This window comes from Carettochelys insculpta, chromosome 15 (assembly GCF_033958435.1).
Source record: "Carettochelys insculpta isolate YL-2023 chromosome 15, ASM3395843v1, whole genome shotgun sequence".
NCBI classification, from domain to species: Eukaryota; Metazoa; Chordata; order Testudines; family Carettochelyidae; genus Carettochelys; species Carettochelys insculpta.
Window position 1 is genome coordinate 36389427 of NC_134151.1, and position 22186 is coordinate 36411612.

Below are 22186 nucleotides of genomic sequence, written 5' to 3' on the forward strand. Positions count from 1 at the left end.
TTCCTCATCCCATGATTTGCATTTGCTTCACAGTTCTGGGAAGTGTAAACTACCATGATAATATTGGAAATTATGTTAGGAGGCAGCATCTTGCACTGTGTTTCTGGATTCAGGCTTTTCATGACTGTTAATATACCTGTTTCCTAGCTGTATAATTTATCCCTATCACTCTGACCGAATATTTTTAGAGCTCGCTTTAGAGTTGCTGTAGAGGCACCGAAAATAAGCATCATACATATTTTAAAGAGGCAAAGCAGGGTGTAAGCAAATATTAAAAATGCCTCAATCTTTTCTAGGGCTGTTCATCTAAAATCTCAGAGTAATCTGTACCATTATCCCCACGTTTCAAGTGGGGAAACTCAGGCATGGCTAATTGAAGGGACTGGCCCAAGGGTATTGAGTAGCACAGCTGGGAATAGAACTGAGACTTCCTGAGTGCCAATCCAGCGCTCTAGCCACTCGGTCATGTGTGGTAAAGTTATTGAGTTCTGGGTTTCCCAGTTGTAACTCTGTCAGAGAAGGACAACAACGCAGGGATTATAGCACTAGCGTGGGAGACCTGGTTTCAACTTCCTGTTCTGCAACTGACTTCCTGTGTGATTACAGGGGGCAGCGGGGGTTGGCATGCTGCAATCTTCTGGGGATTGATTTTGGTGCATGTGTGAATAAGTGGCAAAATCGATCTCTTTGGGCTCGGCTGTCGCCCCTGGTACTCCATGCGGATGTGTGGAGTAAGGGACATTGGCATGAGCCCAAAGATCCCTGATCTGTGCCAGGTAACAAAGTCAATCCTGGTACATCGATTCTAGTTATGCTTATAGCGTGGCTAGAATTGCGTCTCTGGGATCGACTTTGATCCCTAGTATAGACCAGGCTTTGGATTCTTACTACCCCAGCTCTCCATCTGAAATATGAGTAAGACTATGTCTATACTATGAGCTAAATTCGAGTTTAAGACAGCTCAATATTACCACATGACTGTCTTCACTCTAAATACTATTAGCTCGATTTTAGGGAGCACTAATATCGATATCAGAATATTGTCGGTACCTGATGAGTATAGTGTCAAGCTCGAATTCAGAAGATTGATTACAGGCCGATGTGGAAATGCCACATCTTAACATTTAATTTATTAGCCTCCAGAGGTGCCCCGTATGTAACCCACAGTGCTCCGCTCTGGCCGCTGCTCTCCAGTGCACAGGAATTAGGTAACAGAAAGACCATGAATTTCACATCAGGACCAGGAAGCAAGTGGCTGTGGGATCATGTTTGCATGAGAGGCTGAGAAATGTCTGTCTTTGCTATTAGTGCTGTGAGCACCTCTACCCATTACAAACAGCCCTATCATGGAGTTCGTGGTTCTCTCTTTACACTTGGTATTTTTCTTCTGCGCTGCCAGGTGCCAATCACTGCCCCACCGCACCAAGTGGCAGCAAAGCTGTTGTGGGGGTTGTGCTTTCATAAGAGGCTGAGAAACTTCTTCTCAGCAGTGTACATTTGTGCATGAACCCTCTCCCTCCCCCACATTTAGCCCTGGGTACAGCAGGTGAATGCTCTAACCAGTTTGCTACCTATCCCCTTCCCTCCTCTCACTTATAAAAAAAAAAAAAAAAAGCAGATCACTTATACAAGCAAGAATCTGCCTGGAAAAAAGGGGCGTTTCCTTAACACGGCAGGGGAATGAGGGAAATGAAATGTAGGATGATGTCGACAGATACCCACAGCCACTTTCAGGTCATTTTGGACCACCCTGCAATAGTGAAAATACCCAGAATCCTGTGGGGCTCAGGAAACTATGGGATAGGCTCCCATGAGATAAAGCGGCTGTGTAGACATAGTATTTCAGATATGAGTCCCCGGAAACAGTATTGAGAACGCTTTGTTACAGAATGTCTTATTTTGAAATAATAACTCTGGAATAAGCTACACCAGAATAACTGTAGCGTAGGCATGCCCTAAGTGAGCACTGCCCTGCCTCACAGGGGTATTGTGAGGTACATACATTAAATTTGTGAGGGGTTTAGATGCTGCAGTAACGAGAGTCTGATAAGTATTTTAGATAAATAAAACAGTAAGTACTGTTGTGAGACTGACTCACTGAAGCTTCCATGTCCAATGTGTCAGTACTCAAACCTCTCCTTTCATTTAATTTAATACCCACTCACCAAACTCCTTATTTTGGTTCTTTACTGAACCAGGGGCGTGGTCCTTCACTGGTGTAAATTGCTGTAGCTCCATTTACATCAATGCAAGGGAGCTACAACAACTTATGCTAGCTACAGTTCAGGTCTGTTTCTCTGCCTGCCACAGCTAGTCACAGTGGAACCTCAGATATATGTAATACACTTTTCCTGTTTCAATAATTGTTTCTTGGTGTTTGTACCTTAAAAAAAATAGAAATCAGGGTACTTTTTGAAACAGTCTTCGTATGGTTTTTCCATATAGCCTTCCTGCTGACGGTGTCCTAGACACTATAGATAACTGTGGGAGGCAGTTTAAATTATTTTTTGGTATACTCTGATAGTGAAAGAGCAAAACTGTATATTTTTTGTGACTACAGAGCTGTAAAAATTCTGTGGCAGTTCCTGAACCATGAAAGTAGCTTCTTAATCAAGGGACTTGTCGTGTCTCTTCAGGGCAGTTCGTGCACCTTTGGTCCCCACCTGGCACCCAGCTATCACCTGCGGCTCCAAGCAGCTGTAGTATGCAGCGGCCACACCCCGATAAACCGCTTCAACAGACGGGCTAAACCAAGTGAGGGTCACCGGCAGGTCTGAAACCTGAGGTGAGATAGGGACTTGCCTATCCCAGCATGCAAAGTCAGCCCCCCCACGAACTGAGTGGATGAGATCAACAGCAAGATCCAGTGACCAGGAAGGTGGTTCTGCAATGCTCTGTGGAGAGCGAAGGTCATGACAAGGCACCAAATATGGCATGGCCATCCACTGCAGCCTAGGAAGTCCCAGCCATGACAACTTTTCTTACCACTGGAACCAGACTTCTGAAGTTGAGAGAGTGGAACTGCCCCTGTGCAACAGCTTTTCCACTTTAAACATTCTCCCGCACAGGTTCTTTGCACATTATACATCATTGTCGGATATGACAGACGACCTACAGTGACAGGGAACAGGCCAGACAGAACGCCATCTCTGCCTGTTTGAGCATTCCTTCATAACATAGCCTCGGAATGTCGTCCAAGCTTCTATAATAAAATCAAATCTTAGGTTTACTGACAGGTCAGGTTGATCTTCTGGGGTTGGATTTCACACACCTAGTGGTGGTGCGTGAACTCGAGCTATCAGGGCTTGACAGTTGACCCTGATACTCGTCATGATTGCGAGGAGTAAGGGAGCCAGTGGGAGAGTTTCTCCTATCAAGCTCCCTATGTGAGGATAGCCTGATAAGTCGATCCTATACAGTAGTCCCTCGAGTTATGCAAGGGTTGCATTCCCACACAACCTCGCATAACTCGAATTTCACGTATGTCAGGGAGATGGCTTTTTTCCCTGGCAGCACTCACATTCTGGAGCTGGGGAAGCAGCAGGAGCACCTGGAGCTCCTTTTGAAAGATAAGTCCTGCGACTGGGGGCGCAGCTGGGGAGGGTTAAGCCTGGTGGTGGGCTGGAGCCATGGGAGGGGGGCAATGGGGTTAAGCCTGGGCGGGGTTAAGGCTGCAGAGGGGGCGGAGGGGTGGAGTTGAGCCAGAGTTAATGCGTTAATGAGTTAAGCACAACTCAAAATTGCGTATTTCAAGGGTTTACTGTATACGTCAATTCCAACTATGAATTGTCGTTAGTGGAACTGCATATCTTGGATTGACTTTCAAGTCTAATGTAGACCTGAACTAAGTAGGAGAGTTCCATTTGCTCTTCTCTTTCCCAGTGCCTTACTGTCTGATTACAGGCCACCAAATTACAACATTTCTTCCAACTCTTGCATTGAAGCCTCCCATGATAATCAAATAATCTGAAACCAGGGTAAGCACAATGGGGTTGTCTAAGTCACCACAGAACCTTTCTTTCTCACCATCAGCATTTATCACGGTGCGAGCACACAGGCTGAGGATGGTCGTGTTTTGCTTATGTTTCAGCAGGAATCACAGAACCACAACTTATGTCTTTAGGTAGCTTTGTCAGGCTTGGAAGCAACAGAGTTGTTGCATAAAATCGTCACATTCCATAATGGTATTATAACTGGTTCCTGGAGCCTGCTACATGCAGATCCGCAACTGTGACCACCAGAGTCACTGTGCCTTTCAATTCACCACTCGTCCCTCTCTGTAAGACTTTCCTCCATCATCAGAACACGTTCATGAGTTAAAGCTCCAGGCTATTTCAATATATTGCAGTGGGCAAACTACAGTTCCGAACCTCTGCTTACAGCGAGGTTCTGTTTAAAAAAAAAAAAATCCACTGTACTAGAATGTACTGTGTTCCTTTCATTTTGTGTTCCCTCTGTGTGAAGCAGCATGACCTAGAAGAGGTCCCAGCTTCTTGGAGGACATCTCCTAACCATGTTGGTGATGAGAGGTGGACACTGCCCTAGCGCATGTTAGAAAACTACTGTGTTTTATGTGTCACTGTTTCATATTACTCACAAGAAGCTGAGGGACTAGAACAGCAGGGAAGTACAATGTTAGGGCTGCCATGTTTTAGCAAGACTATTTGTGCTGGGGCAATGGGAGCAGTGAAAGTTTTACACCTCATCTACTAGCACTGTGGCTCAGAGCCCATTGGCCCAAGAAATGCTAAAGGTCCAATCTAATTGATGGAAGGGTTCCCAGTAATTTCAAAGGCAGTGCATCGAACCACACATGCATTCACAAAAAAAAAGGAAATTCCTGAGTTAAAACAATATGGGTGAAATTTATCATTGGCATTGAAACTCTTGAGTCCTGAGGAATCATGCTAGAAGTGAGGTTTACCCAATACATCTATTTTTAAAAAAATTGTTTACACTTTCCTCTACTCTATGATTGACAATGGTTGTAATTCACGATTATAAGAACATAATGTATCAAATTTGCCTTTGAGATGCCTTGTACATCAGGGGCAAATTTATTTGCCGGTCGTTTTGTTATTAAACTGCTGTACAGTAAGCACAGTGCATGTTCCTCCTAGTAATGGAATTTTTTTCCCCCTCAGAGAATGCAAATTTCTGTAGGGTGGAAATTTCTTCATTCTAATTAGCATGAACACAGTAATAAATCAAACTAAAATGTTTGATAATTTAAGGGGACATGTTTGGAATTAATGCTGAATGTAGAGTATGAAACCCTAGTATCAGCTATGGGAGTAAAAGAGGAGAAAACCACGTAAGAGAAAATGGGTCATTTTATAATGCTTTGGTGGCAAAATGTTCCATAGCAGGGAATTGGGATGCATGAATGCCAAATTTTCAACTATTTGCTACAGTATTAGTGGAAAGGAAGTTATTACCCTAGAGAGAAGTTCTGCATAGGTTTTCTGTTGCAGTAACAATGCTGGGATTCATAATCAGTTTTCCAGTATGTCAGCTAATCCTTTTTACTGTAAAAACTTCCACTCAGATTGGGTGGCACATTTGATAGAAGTAAGGGTTTTACCATACAATACATCGTAGGGTCTCTCTAGGGATCCATTTAAAAAAGAAGCACATTATGCCTAGAATATCTCTAGTGTGATGCAGTGTATTTCTGAACTAATTGTTCTTCAAGCACTGGGAGAGTGATTTATTTCCAAATGATTCTGGTGTTAATATGAGAAATTTTGAATGGCTTTTGTCAATGGTAAGTTAATTGGAAAAGTAACTGGAAAGCACATTTTGTATTTTTCTTGTCTTTGCTTAAGGATTTTTTTCAAATTCATTGAAAGGCCCATTGGAACTGCTGCTAAAGTCAGTACAGAGATTCTTACTGACTTTAATGGGAGTTGGATAAGACCCACGTGACTATTCAAATCAATGGAATTCTTGCCATTGAATTCAATGACAACACAGTCGGATACTAAAAATGTACATTAGGAATAGGCACCTATGAAACATGGGTGTGGTTAAAATCCAAGAGGCATTCAACAGTGTTCCCTCTCTTCTTTTAATCCATGCATGGAATACATTTTGTTATGCACCACCAAGGCATTTGCGGCTGTGCACCACCAACAGAAACGCCTGCAGCTGGCTGTGAGCACCCTGCTAATCAGCTGGACAGCACCTGACTCCCTCCTGGGCAGTTGCCCAAGCACTCAGCTTACAGGGAACAGTGGCGTTCACATGTATATTTGGAGGAGGGAGATTCGGGCGTGGTCTAGATGAGAATCAACATCTAGTTCAGAGCAGCCTGAGCAATCTCAGGTCATTCAGGGGCTTTGGTTTAAGTGACAGGCCCAGCATTATTTAGGAAGCCTGTGGAAAAGGCCAGGAGCAGAACCCAGTTGTTCTGCATTGCAATCCATTGCCTTAAACAACAAGATCAGAAGTGGCCTGTGTAGATCTTGAAATAACATCAATCAAAGAGGAAGAAGCAATCACAGAGGTTTGTCCTTACCTGGGACATTCCTGTGTTTTAGGCCCCTCTGTTTAAACATTTATGAGTTAACAGGGCCTGGGGTACCTGAAGCTGCTTAGTCCCTCTTGATCCCAATGGTAAAATCATAATGCAGATAGGTAGCCAGGTACTTGCACTGCATCTCATTTTGAAATTACGTGAGAGTAATGGGGAGCAGGCAGTTAGAGCAAGAGGATTAGATACCATGTAAAGCAGCTGAATTGGTTTTGGAGGCTTTAAATCTCAAATCTCCAGTACAGGGGGAGTACAGGAATCCTCGAATGGAAAAATGGTTCTGCATTAACTTATTTGTAAACTTTTTGGCTTTATTGAGCTGTATAATAATTGCACATATCCGCAAGCAATGCAGAGCACAGCGATCAATAATACAAGCAATGATAATCAGGTGTAACACCAGTCTGACATGAACCCAGCTCTCCAAAGATAATTCTTTCCCACAAGACACTTCCCAGCTTAACTTCAGCTGATTCCTGAGAAAAACTAAAGCTGTTTTCCCAGGCAGAGGAAAACCTTGCAGACCGTTTAGCTCCTGAATGCCAATGAAGATGAGTAGATCGTGGTTGAAAAGCAGGCCCCGCCCCACTTTTCAGCAAGAGCCTGTAGGAGGGTACTTCCATCTGAAAAGGGGGAAAGGCTGACTGAGGAGCAGCATGGACAAGGTAAACATTTTTCCGTGTGATAATGTCCACTGTTAGTGTCTTCGTGGAGCACCAAGCAAAAAGCAAATGTGCCCTCTCTCTGTGGAAGCCCCAGGACAGCAGGGGAAGCACAGAGGAGGCTTGATTAATTAATTCATTTGAAGCATGCTTGTGAATCTTTGCACGAAGATCCCCAGATAGCTCTGCCATAGCACCTTTCATTAACAGAGCTCAAAGTACTTTACAAAGGTGGTACCTATCATTATTCCCATTCTGCAGACGGGGAAACAGAGGTGAAAAGAAATGAAGTGACTTCCCAATTACCCAGGGCAGAGCTGGAAATAGAATCTTGGGCCAGGTCTACACTAGACATAAAAGTCTATTGCAGATATGCAGTTCTAGCTACAGCAATTGTATGGCTAAAGTTGACTTATCTACAGGAGGGTGGTGAAGCACAGGAATTCATTGCCTAGAGAGGTGGTGGGGATTCTCCATCCCTAGTGGTTTTTAAGTCGTGGCTTGACAAGGTCCTGGCTGGGATGACTTGGTTGGGGTTGATCCTGCTTGAAACAGGGGGCTGGACTAGATGACCTCCGAGGTCCCTTCCAGCCCCATGATTCTATGACTTACCTGGCTGTCTGCACAGATGGAGGTCAATGGGAGAAGCTCTCCCATTGACCTCCCTCACTCCTCGCTAAATTGAGCAGTACATGGTTGACTGCCGACATCAAACCCCAGAAGTTCAACCCTGACTGGATCACTCTTCTGCATAGTGAAGACCTACCCTTGGTCTTCTGAATCCTAGTCCATTGTTCAATCCATTGGAAAGTGTTGTAATTGCAGCTTTGATTTTAAATTTGGGAAAACCTGTGGGAGAATAATCAGTAACATTCTAAGGTTTAAAGTCAGCCTAAAGCCATAGGAAGAAGGATGCTTTGATGGCTTAGTCAGAAGATCTGGGTTCTAATGCTGGCTCTACCAATAGGGAAAATCACCTGCCTTCACTGTGGCTTTATCTGTAGAATAGGAAAAGTCGCAGTAATATGCATCCCTGCCTTACAGAGGGGTTGTGAGGATTAGTTTATTCATAAGTGTTTTGAGGTCCACAAGGGGAAGATACTATAAAAAAAATAAAGTCATCCTTATTCATTGCCTTATGGCGAGATTTTACAAAGGCATCCAGCTCCCCGTGGAAGTCAATGTCTTTTAGGGACCCATGCATGCTTGAAAATCTCCCCTTTAGTGTGAAAATGCCTGGTTGGCATGGCTAAAACAACTCCCAGATGTCTGCTGCAGAGAAGTGTTTGTCTTTGAGTTTACAGTGAATAGGAAGTTCTCTTGACTAAATCCCTCAGCTACAAAAGGTAAAATTAAAAGCAAAGTATAAAAAATTCATGGCCTTAAAATTAAAAAAAACACCAAAAATCTGAGACTTTAACTAGAAATTCAGCCCTCACTTTCCATACAAGGTACACGAGAAACTTGGCGTTCCGATAGCAGCAATTTCCCCCTGCATTAACACCATCATTTTGTAATTGGCTCTTAAACTGAACTCCGTTCAAGCTAATAAAACCCCTTTCTCATTCAGCAACATTGAATTGACATTTTGGTAGTTCCACATTTTAGCATTACAGTCCCATTTTACTACATAACAGTCTGTGACAGCGTATAGTTTTTTTATGTCTGCCCATTAGAAGGCATCGTAGAAAAAGAAAGGTGGTTTAGATGATAAAATTTATGTGTAAGTTTTCGCTGTACCTTATTGAAGAACTGAACAGTTTAAAGCAGGTGCTGTTGAAAATTTCTCATCCCTTCTATATTCCAAGAGTCAGCGTGATTAAGTGACATTTTAATACCAAACTATTGTTGTAGGCAACTCTTCCATCAGTGCCAGCAGCACAACGTCATTCATACTAACTATCAGGAAATGCGAAAACAAAAAACAGAACCATAATTGAAACAGTCCAAGCAGTTCCTGCTGTGTTCCAGATGGTTGTACACATTTATGTTTGTCTTGCTTATAAATGTATCTGTTTCTTCTATCTTGGGGTTGGTCTTACACTAGACCTTACAGTCAACTGCAAATACGCAATTCTAACTATAGCAATTGTGTAGCTAGAATTGGCCTATCTGCAGTCGACTGTAAGGAGGTCAGCTGAAGGAGGTCAACAGAAGCATTTCTCCCATCAACCTCCCTTACTCTTCACAATAGCGAGGAGTACAGGGAGTCAGCTGCCGACCCCTGAGAGATCGATTTCGTATGTCCGATAAAGATGTGTGAGATTGAACTCTGGAATATTGACCCTGGCCGGGTTGATCTTCACAGAAGTGAAGACAAGCCCATAGATTCCATTGTAGGTACAGGTCAGGTACAGGACGGGACACAAACGTGTTTAACTTTGAGCACATACTCAAGTCTCTGACTTCACTGTAACTTAAGCAAAAGCTAGCTAATATCAAGATGCTTTCTTGAACTAAAGTCTTACAGTCTCAGAGGGGTAGTCGCAGGCTGTAGCTTCACAAACAGAACAAGTAGTCCTGCAGCACCTGAAAGACTAACAATTGTATTTATTAGGTAATGAGCTTTTGTGGGTAAGACCCACTTCATGTGGTGATAAATGAAATGTTGTCTGTAAGGTGCTACAAGACTGCTTCTCTTCTGATAGGTTCAGTTAACACATTTATTGCCTTTAATGGGGCTTTACAGTCTGATCCAGCTAAGCACAGCATGTGTTTAGCTTTAAGCATTTGAGTATTCTCTTGGAGGTCTGTTACCCTAATCTGTGCTTCACTTATTTTAGCTGATCAGGACCTTGGTTCATTACAAAATTCAATCTAGGATACAGTTGCAGTCAGGTTACAAAACAGGCACCCTGGCACATCTGAAAACCTTCACTGAAAACATAAACCTCATCATTTCTGCTGGCCAGTCCAGCAGCCCTCGGGGTTGGGGGGACATTTTCAAAATGCAAAAACAGGGTACATGCTGGGACCTTGTCTCCTCTGGACCCTGCCTCCTGCTCCTCTTCTCTTGAGGCTCTAGCCAGGCCATGATAAGAACCATCCAGCAAACCTAGAGCCCTGCATCCGGCTTCTGCCCTGGTCACGGGCTAACCGATGGGGTGGGGAAAGAAGGCCAATTGCTCCAGGGTCTGGTGTTTTAAAGTGGCAAGAGCAGTCAGCACCCCCAGCCAGTTAAAGTGCCACCAGACCACTGCCACAGTGTGCTCCACACAGCTGTGAGGGGGAGGCACAGCATGGCATGCCCCAGGCAGCACTGACAGCTGGCTGCCTCAGCCCTGCCCCTTCCACCTGAGGCCCTGCCTCTCTGGGAGCACAGAGCCGCCCTCCGCACCTTGCCCAAGAGCCTGGGGAGGTTGTCAGCCCCACTGCCTGGGCGAGAGGGCTAGCAGGCTCCAAACCAGTCCCAGTCTGAGTATTTGACCCCTGCGGCATATCACCCAGGGCAGGTGGAAGTTCCAGGACCCTGGGGCTTACCACAGTGGTCCAGCCTCCCTGGGCAGCTTTTACTACTGCCTCACTGTAGCATCTTGGCTGATTAAGGGTGGGGCCTTGACATGAAGAGCAGGACCAGGGGATGGTCTTATGGTCAGCCTACTGGTGCTTCCCATGGAACATGGGCTGGTGAGGAGAGGTGCCACAGGGAATCCAGAATAAATGCTTTCCTGGAGTCATTCGGACTGGGCCTGGGACTTGAAATGTACATTTCCATAGGACAGTCCCTCCTAGTTAGGAACGAGTGTTCACTGTACACTTGTCATCACCAGTGATTCACCATCGCTCAGTGTTGCATTGTTTGTATCTGCAAGGAACAGGAAGCCAGGCTCTCTCAGGGAGAGCAAATAGGGATATGTATTTGTTACAGATATAACTTTTAGTGATAACAAGCAGTCCTGTAGCACAGGGTTTCTCAACCTTTTAATAAAGTACCCCTTTTTCAAAAAAATTGTGTAAGTACTCCCAGATTTCTCTTGAGTACCCCTAAGGCAGGGGTCTGCAACCTGCAACTCCGGAGCCGCATGCAGCTCTTTAAGGACTTTTGTGGCTCCCAACACTATAATTGCAAAATAAAACCAAAACAAAACAAAGGCCTCCTGATTATTTTCAATAAATGGAGGACGGCTAAAAGCCCAACAATGGACAACTCCTATCTAAATAGCAAACAAGATGTGATCTTGAACATTGGATAACTCCCCCTTTAATACGTGCAGTGCATTGTGCGATGTGACACTATAGCCGTGTCTACACGTGCACGCTACTTCGAAGTAGCGGCACTAACTTCGAAATAGCACCCGTCACGGCTACACGTGTTGGGCACTATTTCAATGTTAACATCGACGTTAGGCGGCAAGACGTCGAAGCCACTAACCCCATGAGGGTATGGGAATAGCGCCCTACTTCGACGTTCAACGTCGAAGTAGGGACCGTGTAGTTGTTGCGCGTCCCGCAACATCGAAATTGCGGAGTCCTCCATGGCGGCCATCAGCTGAGGGGTTGAGAGACGCTCTCTCCAGCCCCTGAGCTCAATGGTGGCCGCGTGGAGCAGCCCCTTAAAGGTCCCCGCCCCCTCCCTTCCTGTGCAGGAAGCTGAGAGAACATGCAGGCGGCAGCCCAGACACGCGGCCAGCCTGCACATTCCTCAGCCAGCACAGACAGCCACCCCAGCTGCAATGGCCGCCCGGCAGCCCCCCCAGCACCTCCAGGGGACCCCGCCCCAAGGGGAGCCACGGGAGCCAGGGCTTGCAGGCTGGCAGCCAGGCCAGCAAGCGGCAGTGGGGCCCCTCCTAGACGGAGGCCGAGCTTCGGGACCTGCTGGGGCTCTGGAGCGAGGAGGAGGTGCTCCAGGTAATGGGGAGCAAGAGGCGAAATGTGGATATGTTCGCTCAGCTGGCCGAAGGCCTGGCCGCCCAGGGTCACCCTGCCCACACTCCGGACCATGTCCGGAGTAAAGTGAAGGAGCTGCGGCAGGGTTATGCCCAGGCCCGGGATGCGGCCGGCCGATCTGGGGCCGCCCCCCTCACTTGCCCCTTTTACAGGGAGCTCAGGGATATCCTGGGCCCCCGGCACACCCCCTCCCCTCCGGCCACTCTTGATACCTCGGCTGAGGAGCCCCAGCAGGCCCCGGAGCCGGAGTCCGCCCCGGAGGTAAGCCGCGCACCCTGGGGGCCCCCGCTGGAGCCCACCCCTGGGGCACCGGAGGAGGAGGAGGAGGGGGACTCCTCCTCCACCGACACCGGCCTGCACATCCTCCTGCCATCGAGGAGCAGCAGCCGGGCGTCCACCCCCCGGGTGTCCCCCGACCGTGGGAGTGGACCTACAGGTATGTACCCCCCCGGTGTACATCCCCGGGGTTGAGGGGCGGGGGTAATAGATATGTGGCCAGGGCCCTCCACAGGCCCAGATGGCCATGGCCCCAAGGACAGCAGTGCCATGTCCCTCACAGGAGTGCATCAGCCCCTGCCCCGCCCCCAGCACGACAGTGCCATGCCCCATCCCCGGGGCAGGGGGGAGCGGAACCTCTAGGGTCCCCTGGGAGGAGGGGGTGGGACACGCTGCAGCCACAGCAGCAGCAGCATGCGATGGAGTGGGGGGAGTGCAAATGCGAGTCTCAGGCTAGATATGAGCAACAAGCTGAATAGCTCCCAGTGGCTAAGGATGATCCTGGGGCTACAACTGGCAGGTTACACCTCTGCCCTGAACAAAGAGGAGGGAGGAGCCGAGCTGGCTTTGAATCGGGGAGGCGGGGGGGGGCGGCAGTTAGAGGCTAGGGGAAGGGAGAGCTGGAAGGCAGCCAGCCTGAGGAGGGGGAAAGCTACACCCCAGAGGGGCACCCCTTGGGGTCTTCTCCCCAGGACAGGTTGGAAGGACTGTCTCTGACTGCTGTACTGTCACTTCTGGGAGAAACTGGGCATCTGTTGCCTAAGAAACCTCTCCTGTCAGACCCTGCTGAGTGAAGTGAGAGTCACTCCCGCCGGGGGACGGGGTGCAGTGCAGGGGGACCCTTGAACTCCATCACAGCAGCATCTCCCGGGGACGGGGATGGGGAACCTGCAGCACAGGGGTTGGGGGACAAGGGCCACGGCTCGGGGCCCACACTAACGCCTGTCTCCACTCTTCTTCCCCCCCTCCTGTGTTCCACAGCTGCACCATCGGAAGGACCGGAGAGCGCTGGCGAGGCGTCAGTGGTCCCGGAATCCCCTCCAGGGCCATCGCTCCAGGCCAGCCCCTCGGCGGAGGACTGACCGGCCCCACGGCGGGCAAGACAGCGGACCCAGCACCACCACCCGACGGCGACAGACCCCCAGCTGCTGGCCCTCCACCGCCGGCAGGTGGAGGTCGCGGAGCAGCGGCTGTGGGTGGAGCAACGCCGCCTCCACCTCCGGGAGTGGGCGTTGGCCTGGCGCCAAGAGGCATGGGGGGCCTACATGGAGACCTTTAACTGCATAGCGGACTACCTGGCCCCCCATGCTGCGCCGGCCGCCGCTGTGCCCGCCCTGACTGCTCCACCCGCCGCGCCACCCGCTGCTCCTGTCTTCACCACGCCGTCTGCCATCGCCCCACCACCGAGGGCCGTTCCGCCAAGGGAGACCTGGGGCCAGCTGACACTCGCCGGCCGTATCTGCCGGTCCGCCTGGCCCCCAGCCAGCACCGGACAGGGCTGTGGCCGAGGTGGGGCTCCTGGCTGCCCACCCCCAGTGCTGGACTATAGGGGAGTGGGGCCCAGGACGTGCCCCCCCCGCTTGTATATATTCCCCCCACTGTTTTGTTCTTTGCGTTGTATATAGTTTGTATTTATTTATTTGTGCCCCCCGTTTGCCCAGTCTGATCCTCCCCCCACCATGTAAATAGTTCTCCCCTTCCTTGTTATCCCTGGTTTTTTTTGTTAATATAGACATACACTTTTCATATTTAAGTTAGTTAGAAGTTCCTGTATATAGTTAGTATTAGTTAGAACAGAGTTCAAAGTAAACAAGTTTGATTTCACAAACAAGTGTCTGCTTTTATTTGTCCAGGAAAAGTGTGGGGGGGTGCTGTTGGGTGCTCCGTGGTGTGGGCGTGGGGGCAGGGAGTGTTGTGGAGGATGGGGGGGGGTAGTGGGGGGCCTGCCAGCGTTCACCCCGCGGCCTCATCGAAGTGAGCCCGCAGGGCCTCCCGGACCCGGGTCCCTTCGGGGTCCACCTGGCGACTGGGGGCAGCGGGTGGCTGCGCATCGGCCCTGCCGGCCTCCACAGCCCAGCCCTGAAAAAAGGCCTCCCCTTTGCTCTCCACCAGATTGTGTAGGGCGCTGCACACACCCACAATCTGGGGGATGTTGGTGGGGCCCGCATCCAGGCGGGTGAGGAGACATCTCCAGCGCCCTTTGAGGCGCCCAAATGAGCGCTCCACCACCTGGTGCACGTGGTTCAGGCGCTGGTTGAAGCGCTCCTGGCTGGCAGAGAGATGGCCCATGTACGGGTGCATGAGCCAGGGCCGGAGTGGGTATGCCGCATCTGCGATGACGCAGATGGGCATGGTGGTGTCCCCCACAGGGATCTCCCGCTGGGGGATGTAGGTCCCCACCTCCAGCCGGTGGCACAGGCCCGAGTTCCGGAAAACCCGGGCGTCGTGGGTGCTGCCAGGCCAGCCCACATAAATGTCTTAGAAACATCCCCGGCTGTGCACCAAGGCCTGGAGGACCACTGAGTGGTAGCCCTTCCGGTTTATGTAGCGTCCTCCACTGTGCACCAAGGCGCGGATGGGGACGTGAGTCCCATCCAGAGCCCCGAAGCAATTGGGGAAGCCCAGGGTGGCAAAGCCCGCGATGGTGGCATCTGGGTCCCCCAGCCTCATGAGCCTGTGCAGGAGCATGGCGTTGATGGTGCGCACGACCTGCAGGGGAAGCACATGGGAGAGCACCAATGAGGGGTGAGCAGGGTGTGCGTGGCCCTCCCCTGCCCGGGCCCCCCTGCCCTGCCCTGCCCTGCCCTGCCCTGCCCTCCCCTCCCTCCCCTGCCAGGGCCCCCCTGCCCTGCCAGGGCTGCCCCCCCTCTTCCCCCGTGGGTCCTCTTACCTCCATGAGGACAGCCCCGACGGTGGCCTTGCCGACGCCAAACTGCTGCCCCACGGATTGGTAGCTGTCTGGAGTGGCCAGCTTCCAGACAGCGATGCCGACCCGTTTCTCCACTGGGAGGGCACGCTGCATGGCGGTGTCCTGGTGCCTGAGTGCGGGGGTGAGCCACTGGCATAGCTCCGTAAATGTCTGCCGGCTCATCCTAAAGTTCCTGAGCCAGCAGTCGTCGTCCCACTCCCCAAGCACCAGCTGCTCCCACCAGTCAGTGCTGGTGGGGTAGCTCCACAGGTGGTGGCGTGTGAGGCGGGGGGCGGGTCGGGGTGCTGCAGGGTTGGGGGTTGAGTCCTCCTCCCCTGCGGGCCGCTCCTCCTCCGGTGTGGCAAGGAGGTGCTTAGCTGCCTCCCGCATGGCATGGAGCAGGGCGAGCCCTGCTCCTGCAGGGGCGGCTGGGTGGACATCTGGCGGTGGCTGCTGCTGCTGCTGCTGCTGCTGCGGGTCCATGACTGCATCGCCCGAGGTCTGCATGCCTATGGCTCTTCAGACCGCGTGCTGTGCAGGCTGAGTGTGTCTGGGAGGGGCCCTTTAAGGGAGCGGCTAGCTGTTGCCCCAGAAGCGCTAGCCCGCCCTGTGAATCTGTCTGCAGCCGTGCCTGGCACCCCTATTTCGATGTGTGCTACTTTGGCGTGTAGACGTTCCCTCGCTGCGCCTATTTCAATGTTGTGCTGCGCAACGTCAATGTTGAACATCGATGTTGCCAGCCCTGGAGGACGTGTAGACGTTATTCATCGAAATAGCCTATTTCGATGTCTCCGCATCAAAATAGGCTACTTCGATGTAGGCTTCACGTGTAGACGTAGCTTATATCTGTGTTTTGCTTGCGTTGCTAATAAAGTCTTGATTTTGAAAAGGAAAAGAAAGCTTGCAGCTTTCCTGCTGTGAAGGGCAACAGAGAGAGTTTAGGAAAGAAAGCTGAAATTAAATGTGAAATAAAATTGGCATAAAGTGCGTTCAGGGGTGAAGGTCAGGAAGAAGGATACCAACACATGTAAAGTGTGAAGAAATAGAATACGTAGAAAGTTTGTGAACGTTGTGCAGTAAACACATCACATTATAAATCATTGGGTGTGCACTGATCTTAAAATAGGGGTTATGAAAAGTGTGGTTTGATGTTATTTGTTAAGTCTCATATACATATGAATTGCAGCTTTTGAATTATTGAGTTTTTACCAAATTCAAAAAAAAAAAATTGTCTCTTCTTGCTATTTTGGTTGCTGACCTCTGCCCTAAGGGTACACTGGTTGAGAAACATGATCTGAAATCTTGAACTCAAGTGCCATTCAGCACCCACCCCCCTCAGTCCCACCCCTGTGCTGTATAAACCCTTGATTCCAATTGTGAATTTTTATAGGTTTGATTCTACCTTTAAAACAAGACATACTAGCCACTCTTTCACACACAAAAAGCCCTGCTGTGTTTTTACATTTAAATATGTGTATTGGTATCTTGATATGCTTGTCACAGCTGTTTAATTCTTTTCTCATGGAACATAAATGTGATTTTATATTAATTAAACTACTGCTTGCCAGGACTTGCCTTTTTTATTTGAAACTGAAATTATGATATTTGCATTTTTAGCCATAACCCGTGATATTTTCATGAGAAAAAGCCAACTTTTAATGAGGAGTGGCACTATTAGAATTAGGTGGTTCATGATGGGTAACACCTTGAGAGTGAAACACTAGGGGCTGGATCCAAAGGCCGGTGACATTAACAGGCGTCTTTCTGTTGTCCTGAGTGAGCTTTGCATCAGGTCTTAGAACACGTGGGGTACGTCTACATTGCAGTGGAAGCTCACGATTCGAATTCAGACCTAACCCACATTCTAGCTACATCTAAATTACGCTAATGCAGGTCTTAGCTCCCTGCCCCAACCCTCCCAGGGATGGAGGGTCTGAGCCTGTGTCAAAACAGGACCCAGGGCTCAAGCCCAATTGCTTAGTGGTGTAGACTCAACTCCACAGGACTCCAGTTCTTGAAAATAGCCTCCAATCCCATGGGCTGACTTTCTTGACAGTCAAGTTTCCCCATCCAATACCACAAACGACTAGAGCAGTCACATTCTGGGACAGCACTAGGAAACCTGAGATACAGGTGATTGGACTGGGGCCAACATAAAGCAGCGTAGACACTGCAGCCTTGGGTAGGGACTTGATCCAATGCATCCTAATTTGGAGTTATAAATGAGTGTAGGTGTTCAAGCCCTAGGTCAACAAACATGGGGTTTACTAATAGGGGTTCTACAGGGGGTCCTCATTATAAGTCACTTCATAAGTTGTTTCACATATAAGTTGTTAAATTTTAATTCAAGAAAGCAGGTTCATTGTAAGTGACACTGATCCACGTTTATGTCATTTAGGGGCCCAAGGACCCAAAGCCAGGAGCATAGCAGAGCTTTGTGGTGGCCAGGTGGCAGGCACTGAAGTGCAGGGGCCCTAGCGGGGAGCTGGCAGGTAGCTGGGGAAGTGGTGAAGAACTGTGGAGAGCCAGTGGGGGGAGGGGGCTGTGGGGAGCTGACAGGAAACTAAGGGGAGCTGGTGGGGAGCTGGCTTATCTTTTTCTGCAGAATAACCCTGTCAGGCACAAGGCAGAGGAGGCTGGGATTGTGTGTCATTGGAGATGGCTTACAGTGCAAAGTGTGAAAGCTTGTGCAGGATACCAGCTTGCATGACCTGCAGCTTTTCCAAATAAAAGCAGAGGAGTCTGCTCTGTAACACCCCTGGCAGTGCGTAACCTCAATGGAATACCTATTTCGGGAATGTTTTTAGTGCTTTTTTTTAATATTACAAAGAGCAATCCTCACAAGGCTGTGTCCGCAGACCCTTAGGCCAGGTCTACACTTGACCTTAAGGTCAATTGTAGACACGCAAATCCAGCTACAGCAATTGCATAGCTGGAATTGACTTACCTACAATTGACTTACCTGGCCATCCTCACAGAGGGAGGGCAACAGGAGAATGTCTCCCATCGACCTGCCTTAACTCCTCATGATAATCAGGATTACCAGGGTTGACTGTTGAGCCCTGATAATTTCATTTCGCGCATCCCCACAAGGCCCTCAAAATCAAACTCTGGAAGATCAACCCTGACCAGGATGATCTTCCAGTTTGTGAAGACATCCTCAGAGAGAGACACTGCCTGCATATGGCTGTAGAGGGTTCCTCTTTTTCTCTCCTGACTGCTTGGATGACAGGTTTGGAGGATGGCAAAGAGAGCTTCCAAGAAGAAGCCAAGGCTGTGTTCTTCCTGCTCGCTCTCTCTCTCTGCCAGGTGCTGTAGGAGAGGTCTGTGCTTAGTGCGCTTCAGCTGCCAGGTGAGAGATTTCATGTTGGCTTCCTTACCCAGTTGAGGGGCTGGTTCCTTCTCTGGGGGAGGGGGGAGGTCCTCACAGCCAGGCTGTACGTGTCTCAAAGGACAGTAGAAAAATGAAGAGGCCCTTTTGTTACATCAATGGGCAGCTGCCCCATATAGGGAAACCATAAACGTGCCTGACTGACTCCGCCACAGGCCAAGGAAGAGGCGTCTGGAAAGACCTGAATACATCCCCTGCTGCAGTAAAGGCCCTTCCCTTGTCAGGGATTTGTAAGTGAGAAACCACAAATTCTCCCAGTCTTGAACACCCCAAATTCGACACACAGTCATTATAACTGCTGCTCATTCACAATAGCAGAGCCCGCCCCTCTTGAATTTCAGTGCAAACAATCATATTTCCCTCATTTTCCTTTATACTTCCGTGTAAGATAAATGAACCCCCCTTCTGCAGCAACAACAACACCAAATTCATAAGGCAGCATTTTTCACCTGGGACAAGGGATGTAGCAGCTTGCACTTTATTACCCATCTCTCATTCCCCTTCCTTCGTACAATCAATACAGTTCGCAGCTTACAGCTCTTTTCAAAGGTTGCTTACTGTTTCCATTTCAAAACGATAGGCTAACATTAATTTTCACAGCCTTGAGTCCGGCTTTGCTCTGAAGAAATGTTATCCTGGTTGAGCATTTCTTTCCCCATTCCAATGCAAAATCCAGCCGGTAAGAGAAACCCTCACCCTGTAATTGCCACCTCAGTGGAATGCCTGGCAAATGGCAACTTGGTTTATGCTGTTCCAGACAGCATTTCTGAGGCATGTGCATGATTGTAGTATATATTTTTGTTGATATTCTTCTAAAATCATGCCTCCTTCTGCACCTTGCACCTGTAATTCATGCAAAGCTGTTTGCTACTGAAGAAGAGATTGTGCAAAACCCTGTTGTCCCCCTGAGGCAGTCAGATGAATACTTAATCCATAGCTGAAGAGGAAGATGTTTGGTCATTGCAGGAGAAGGGGAAAATGGCCAGCAGTGTTCTATTTTATGCAATTTGATTGGAGCACAATATTCAGCTCGGAATAGAGGTCATCTCTTTGGTTTGTAATAGAGAGGTAGCCATGTTAGTCTGTACTCCAACAAAACAAGGCAGCAGAAATGTAGCACTACATTTCTGCTGGTTTTATTTTCTTTGGATTGTGTAAGTCTTCTCTAGTCACTGAGTCCTGGAGGAATTGCTTAGCACGGGTGAGACAGAAGCACCCATCCACGTTCCAAGATACTGAAAGATGCCGCAAGCAACTGCAAGGGGACCCAGGACAGTTTATATTTTTAAAGACCAGTAAAGTTCTTTCACCCTTCCTCATCACCAAATTCCCAAGGCCAGCCCTGGTTACCCTGAGCCTCAGTTTATGTCCTTGTTTTTCTCCACCCAGCACAAATGCTACCCTCCTCATTATTGTCCCTGGCTGTTCACTCCCAACCCTCTCCTTACACAGAGCAGTAGATGACAGCCCTACACCGAGCTGTTGTTGACTTTGTTCCATTCTGCGCCTAGCCTGAAAGCCCAGTGGAATGCCATCATCCCTTCAGTGTTACTGATCTTGTGTAGGGGAGGAAAAAACAGCATCAGGCAGAGGTGAGATTGATTGTAAACGCATTTCCTGTGACAGCTCTCACCTGGATGGACACGTCACAAAAGACAGAAACTTTCCCTTCTGTTGGAGTCCCATGCCCCACTCATGCACTTGTACTCCTGTAACCACTGAAGAACTGGTTAGAAACCAGATCTTAATTATTTGGAGACAGAACTTCAGCTAGTTGAAATCATCGTAGTGCACTGAATTCAGCAGAGCTCAAAAAGTTCATACCAGCCAAGCATCTGGGGAATAGGCTTAAGCAATGTTCCCAGTAAGCTGGGTGCTTGAGCAGCCGTTCAGGAGAGATTGCAGCGCTGCCCAGCTGATTAGCAGAGCACCGACAGTTAGGTTTTTTGATTCTACCAGTGGTGCACATTCTCATATGCCTCTGCGCACATAACAAAATTTATTCTGCACCTGGATGGAAAAGATTAGAGGGGCCATTGGTTTTAAGGGACTGTATATTCTTCTGCACTTCAGAACTTTACTTCAGCAAAATAATCCTACTTCCCCGGCTCTTTGAAAACTCGAGAATCATTTTGTATTTTTAAATGGTATTTTGCATTTAAATTTGATATTTGATTATATGTACACTATTCCTCATCTTTTTTTCTTCAGGTAATCACATTGAAATGAGCCCTTAAAACCCTATCTTAATAAAAGATCTGACTTTCTCTCCCAAGCTAAGATGAAATATTTTTAACTTGAGCCATTTCTGTTGTGGTCTGATGCATCTGTATACCTGTCGTATTGTATAAAAGCCATAAGAAAAACTCATACAGAATTTTGACATATATTTTGTTTGCTATTATACTTCGTGAGACATTTCATTACATCTTGGAAACGCACAGCTAAGCAATTTCTAAAGGAAATAGACTATTCACAGTCATCTGCTGGAGACCTGCAGCCAATAACTCACACCATTTGTCAAAAAAAATTTTCACATCCAAGCAGAAGGAGCCTTGGGGACCAAGTGCAGATATCATGTGAGCAGGCCTAGAGCCTGGGAGAGCATTACAATGCTGTGCTGGAGAGGAGATGAGGACTGATAGCTGGGAAGATCAAATCTGAATGTGGAGAGGGTAGAATGTGCGTTACTTCAGTAGTTTAATGCCTGATCAGTGGGATTCTGTTATGTGTAGCGGAAAAGGCAGGAGCTTCCCATAGATCATATAGTAAATCTGAATGTATTGAAATAGAGGTTCAGGTTATTTTGCATTTTTTCTCCCGGAAGGATTGTGATCTATGTTGTTGTTTCTTGCAATGTGGGCTGGGTTTGCATAAAGAGAGATAAAATCCACTCTGGGGTGCGTATCACCCTGCTAGTCCCAGGCAACCCAAAGGATGCCACTGTCCCTCTGCTGTAGCTCACGTGAGGGGAAGGTTCATAACCAGCACCAGATAGAGTTGGGATCAATGGAAAATACAAGCCAGAAAAGAGCTCACCCAGCAAGAGTTCACCAGGCAAAACCTCCCAAGAGCCAGATCCTCTTTTCTCACACCAGAGCAAGCCCCAGGAATTCCATCACCATCTTTCTTGTACCACCCAGAAACCGTATTCCCAAAGGGCTTAAACACCCAGGGACTAGCCAACATTAACATAACAGCAGCATTTTAGATCCCCTAAGATAAGATTTTCAAAGGCACCTAGGAGATCTGGAGAGCAATTTACATAGCTTTTAAGAAGGAATTCATCGTTCAGATCTCTTAGGCAACCTTGCAAATCTCAGCTGTGTGCTTTATCTCAGCAACCAAAGCAGCTACTTGCTAAACTGAGTATTGTTCTATCGAAAATGAAATTTAGCATTTGTATGTTTTCTGAGCAGAAATACTTATCTTTGCAATTCATATTCCTGCACCCACACACTTTTTCAGGTAATTACGTCTTAATCTACACTAGAACACCTCTCTGAATAAATGACATAACTTTCAAA

General features: G+C 48.3%; 1 protein-coding gene across 6 annotated transcripts in view; it reads left to right on the plus strand.

The window, feature by feature from the left end:
• Window positions 1-22186, plus strand: part of SGCD (sarcoglycan delta) — a 626611-nt gene that overhangs the window by 452904 nt on the left and 151521 nt on the right. The window lies entirely within an intron of this gene.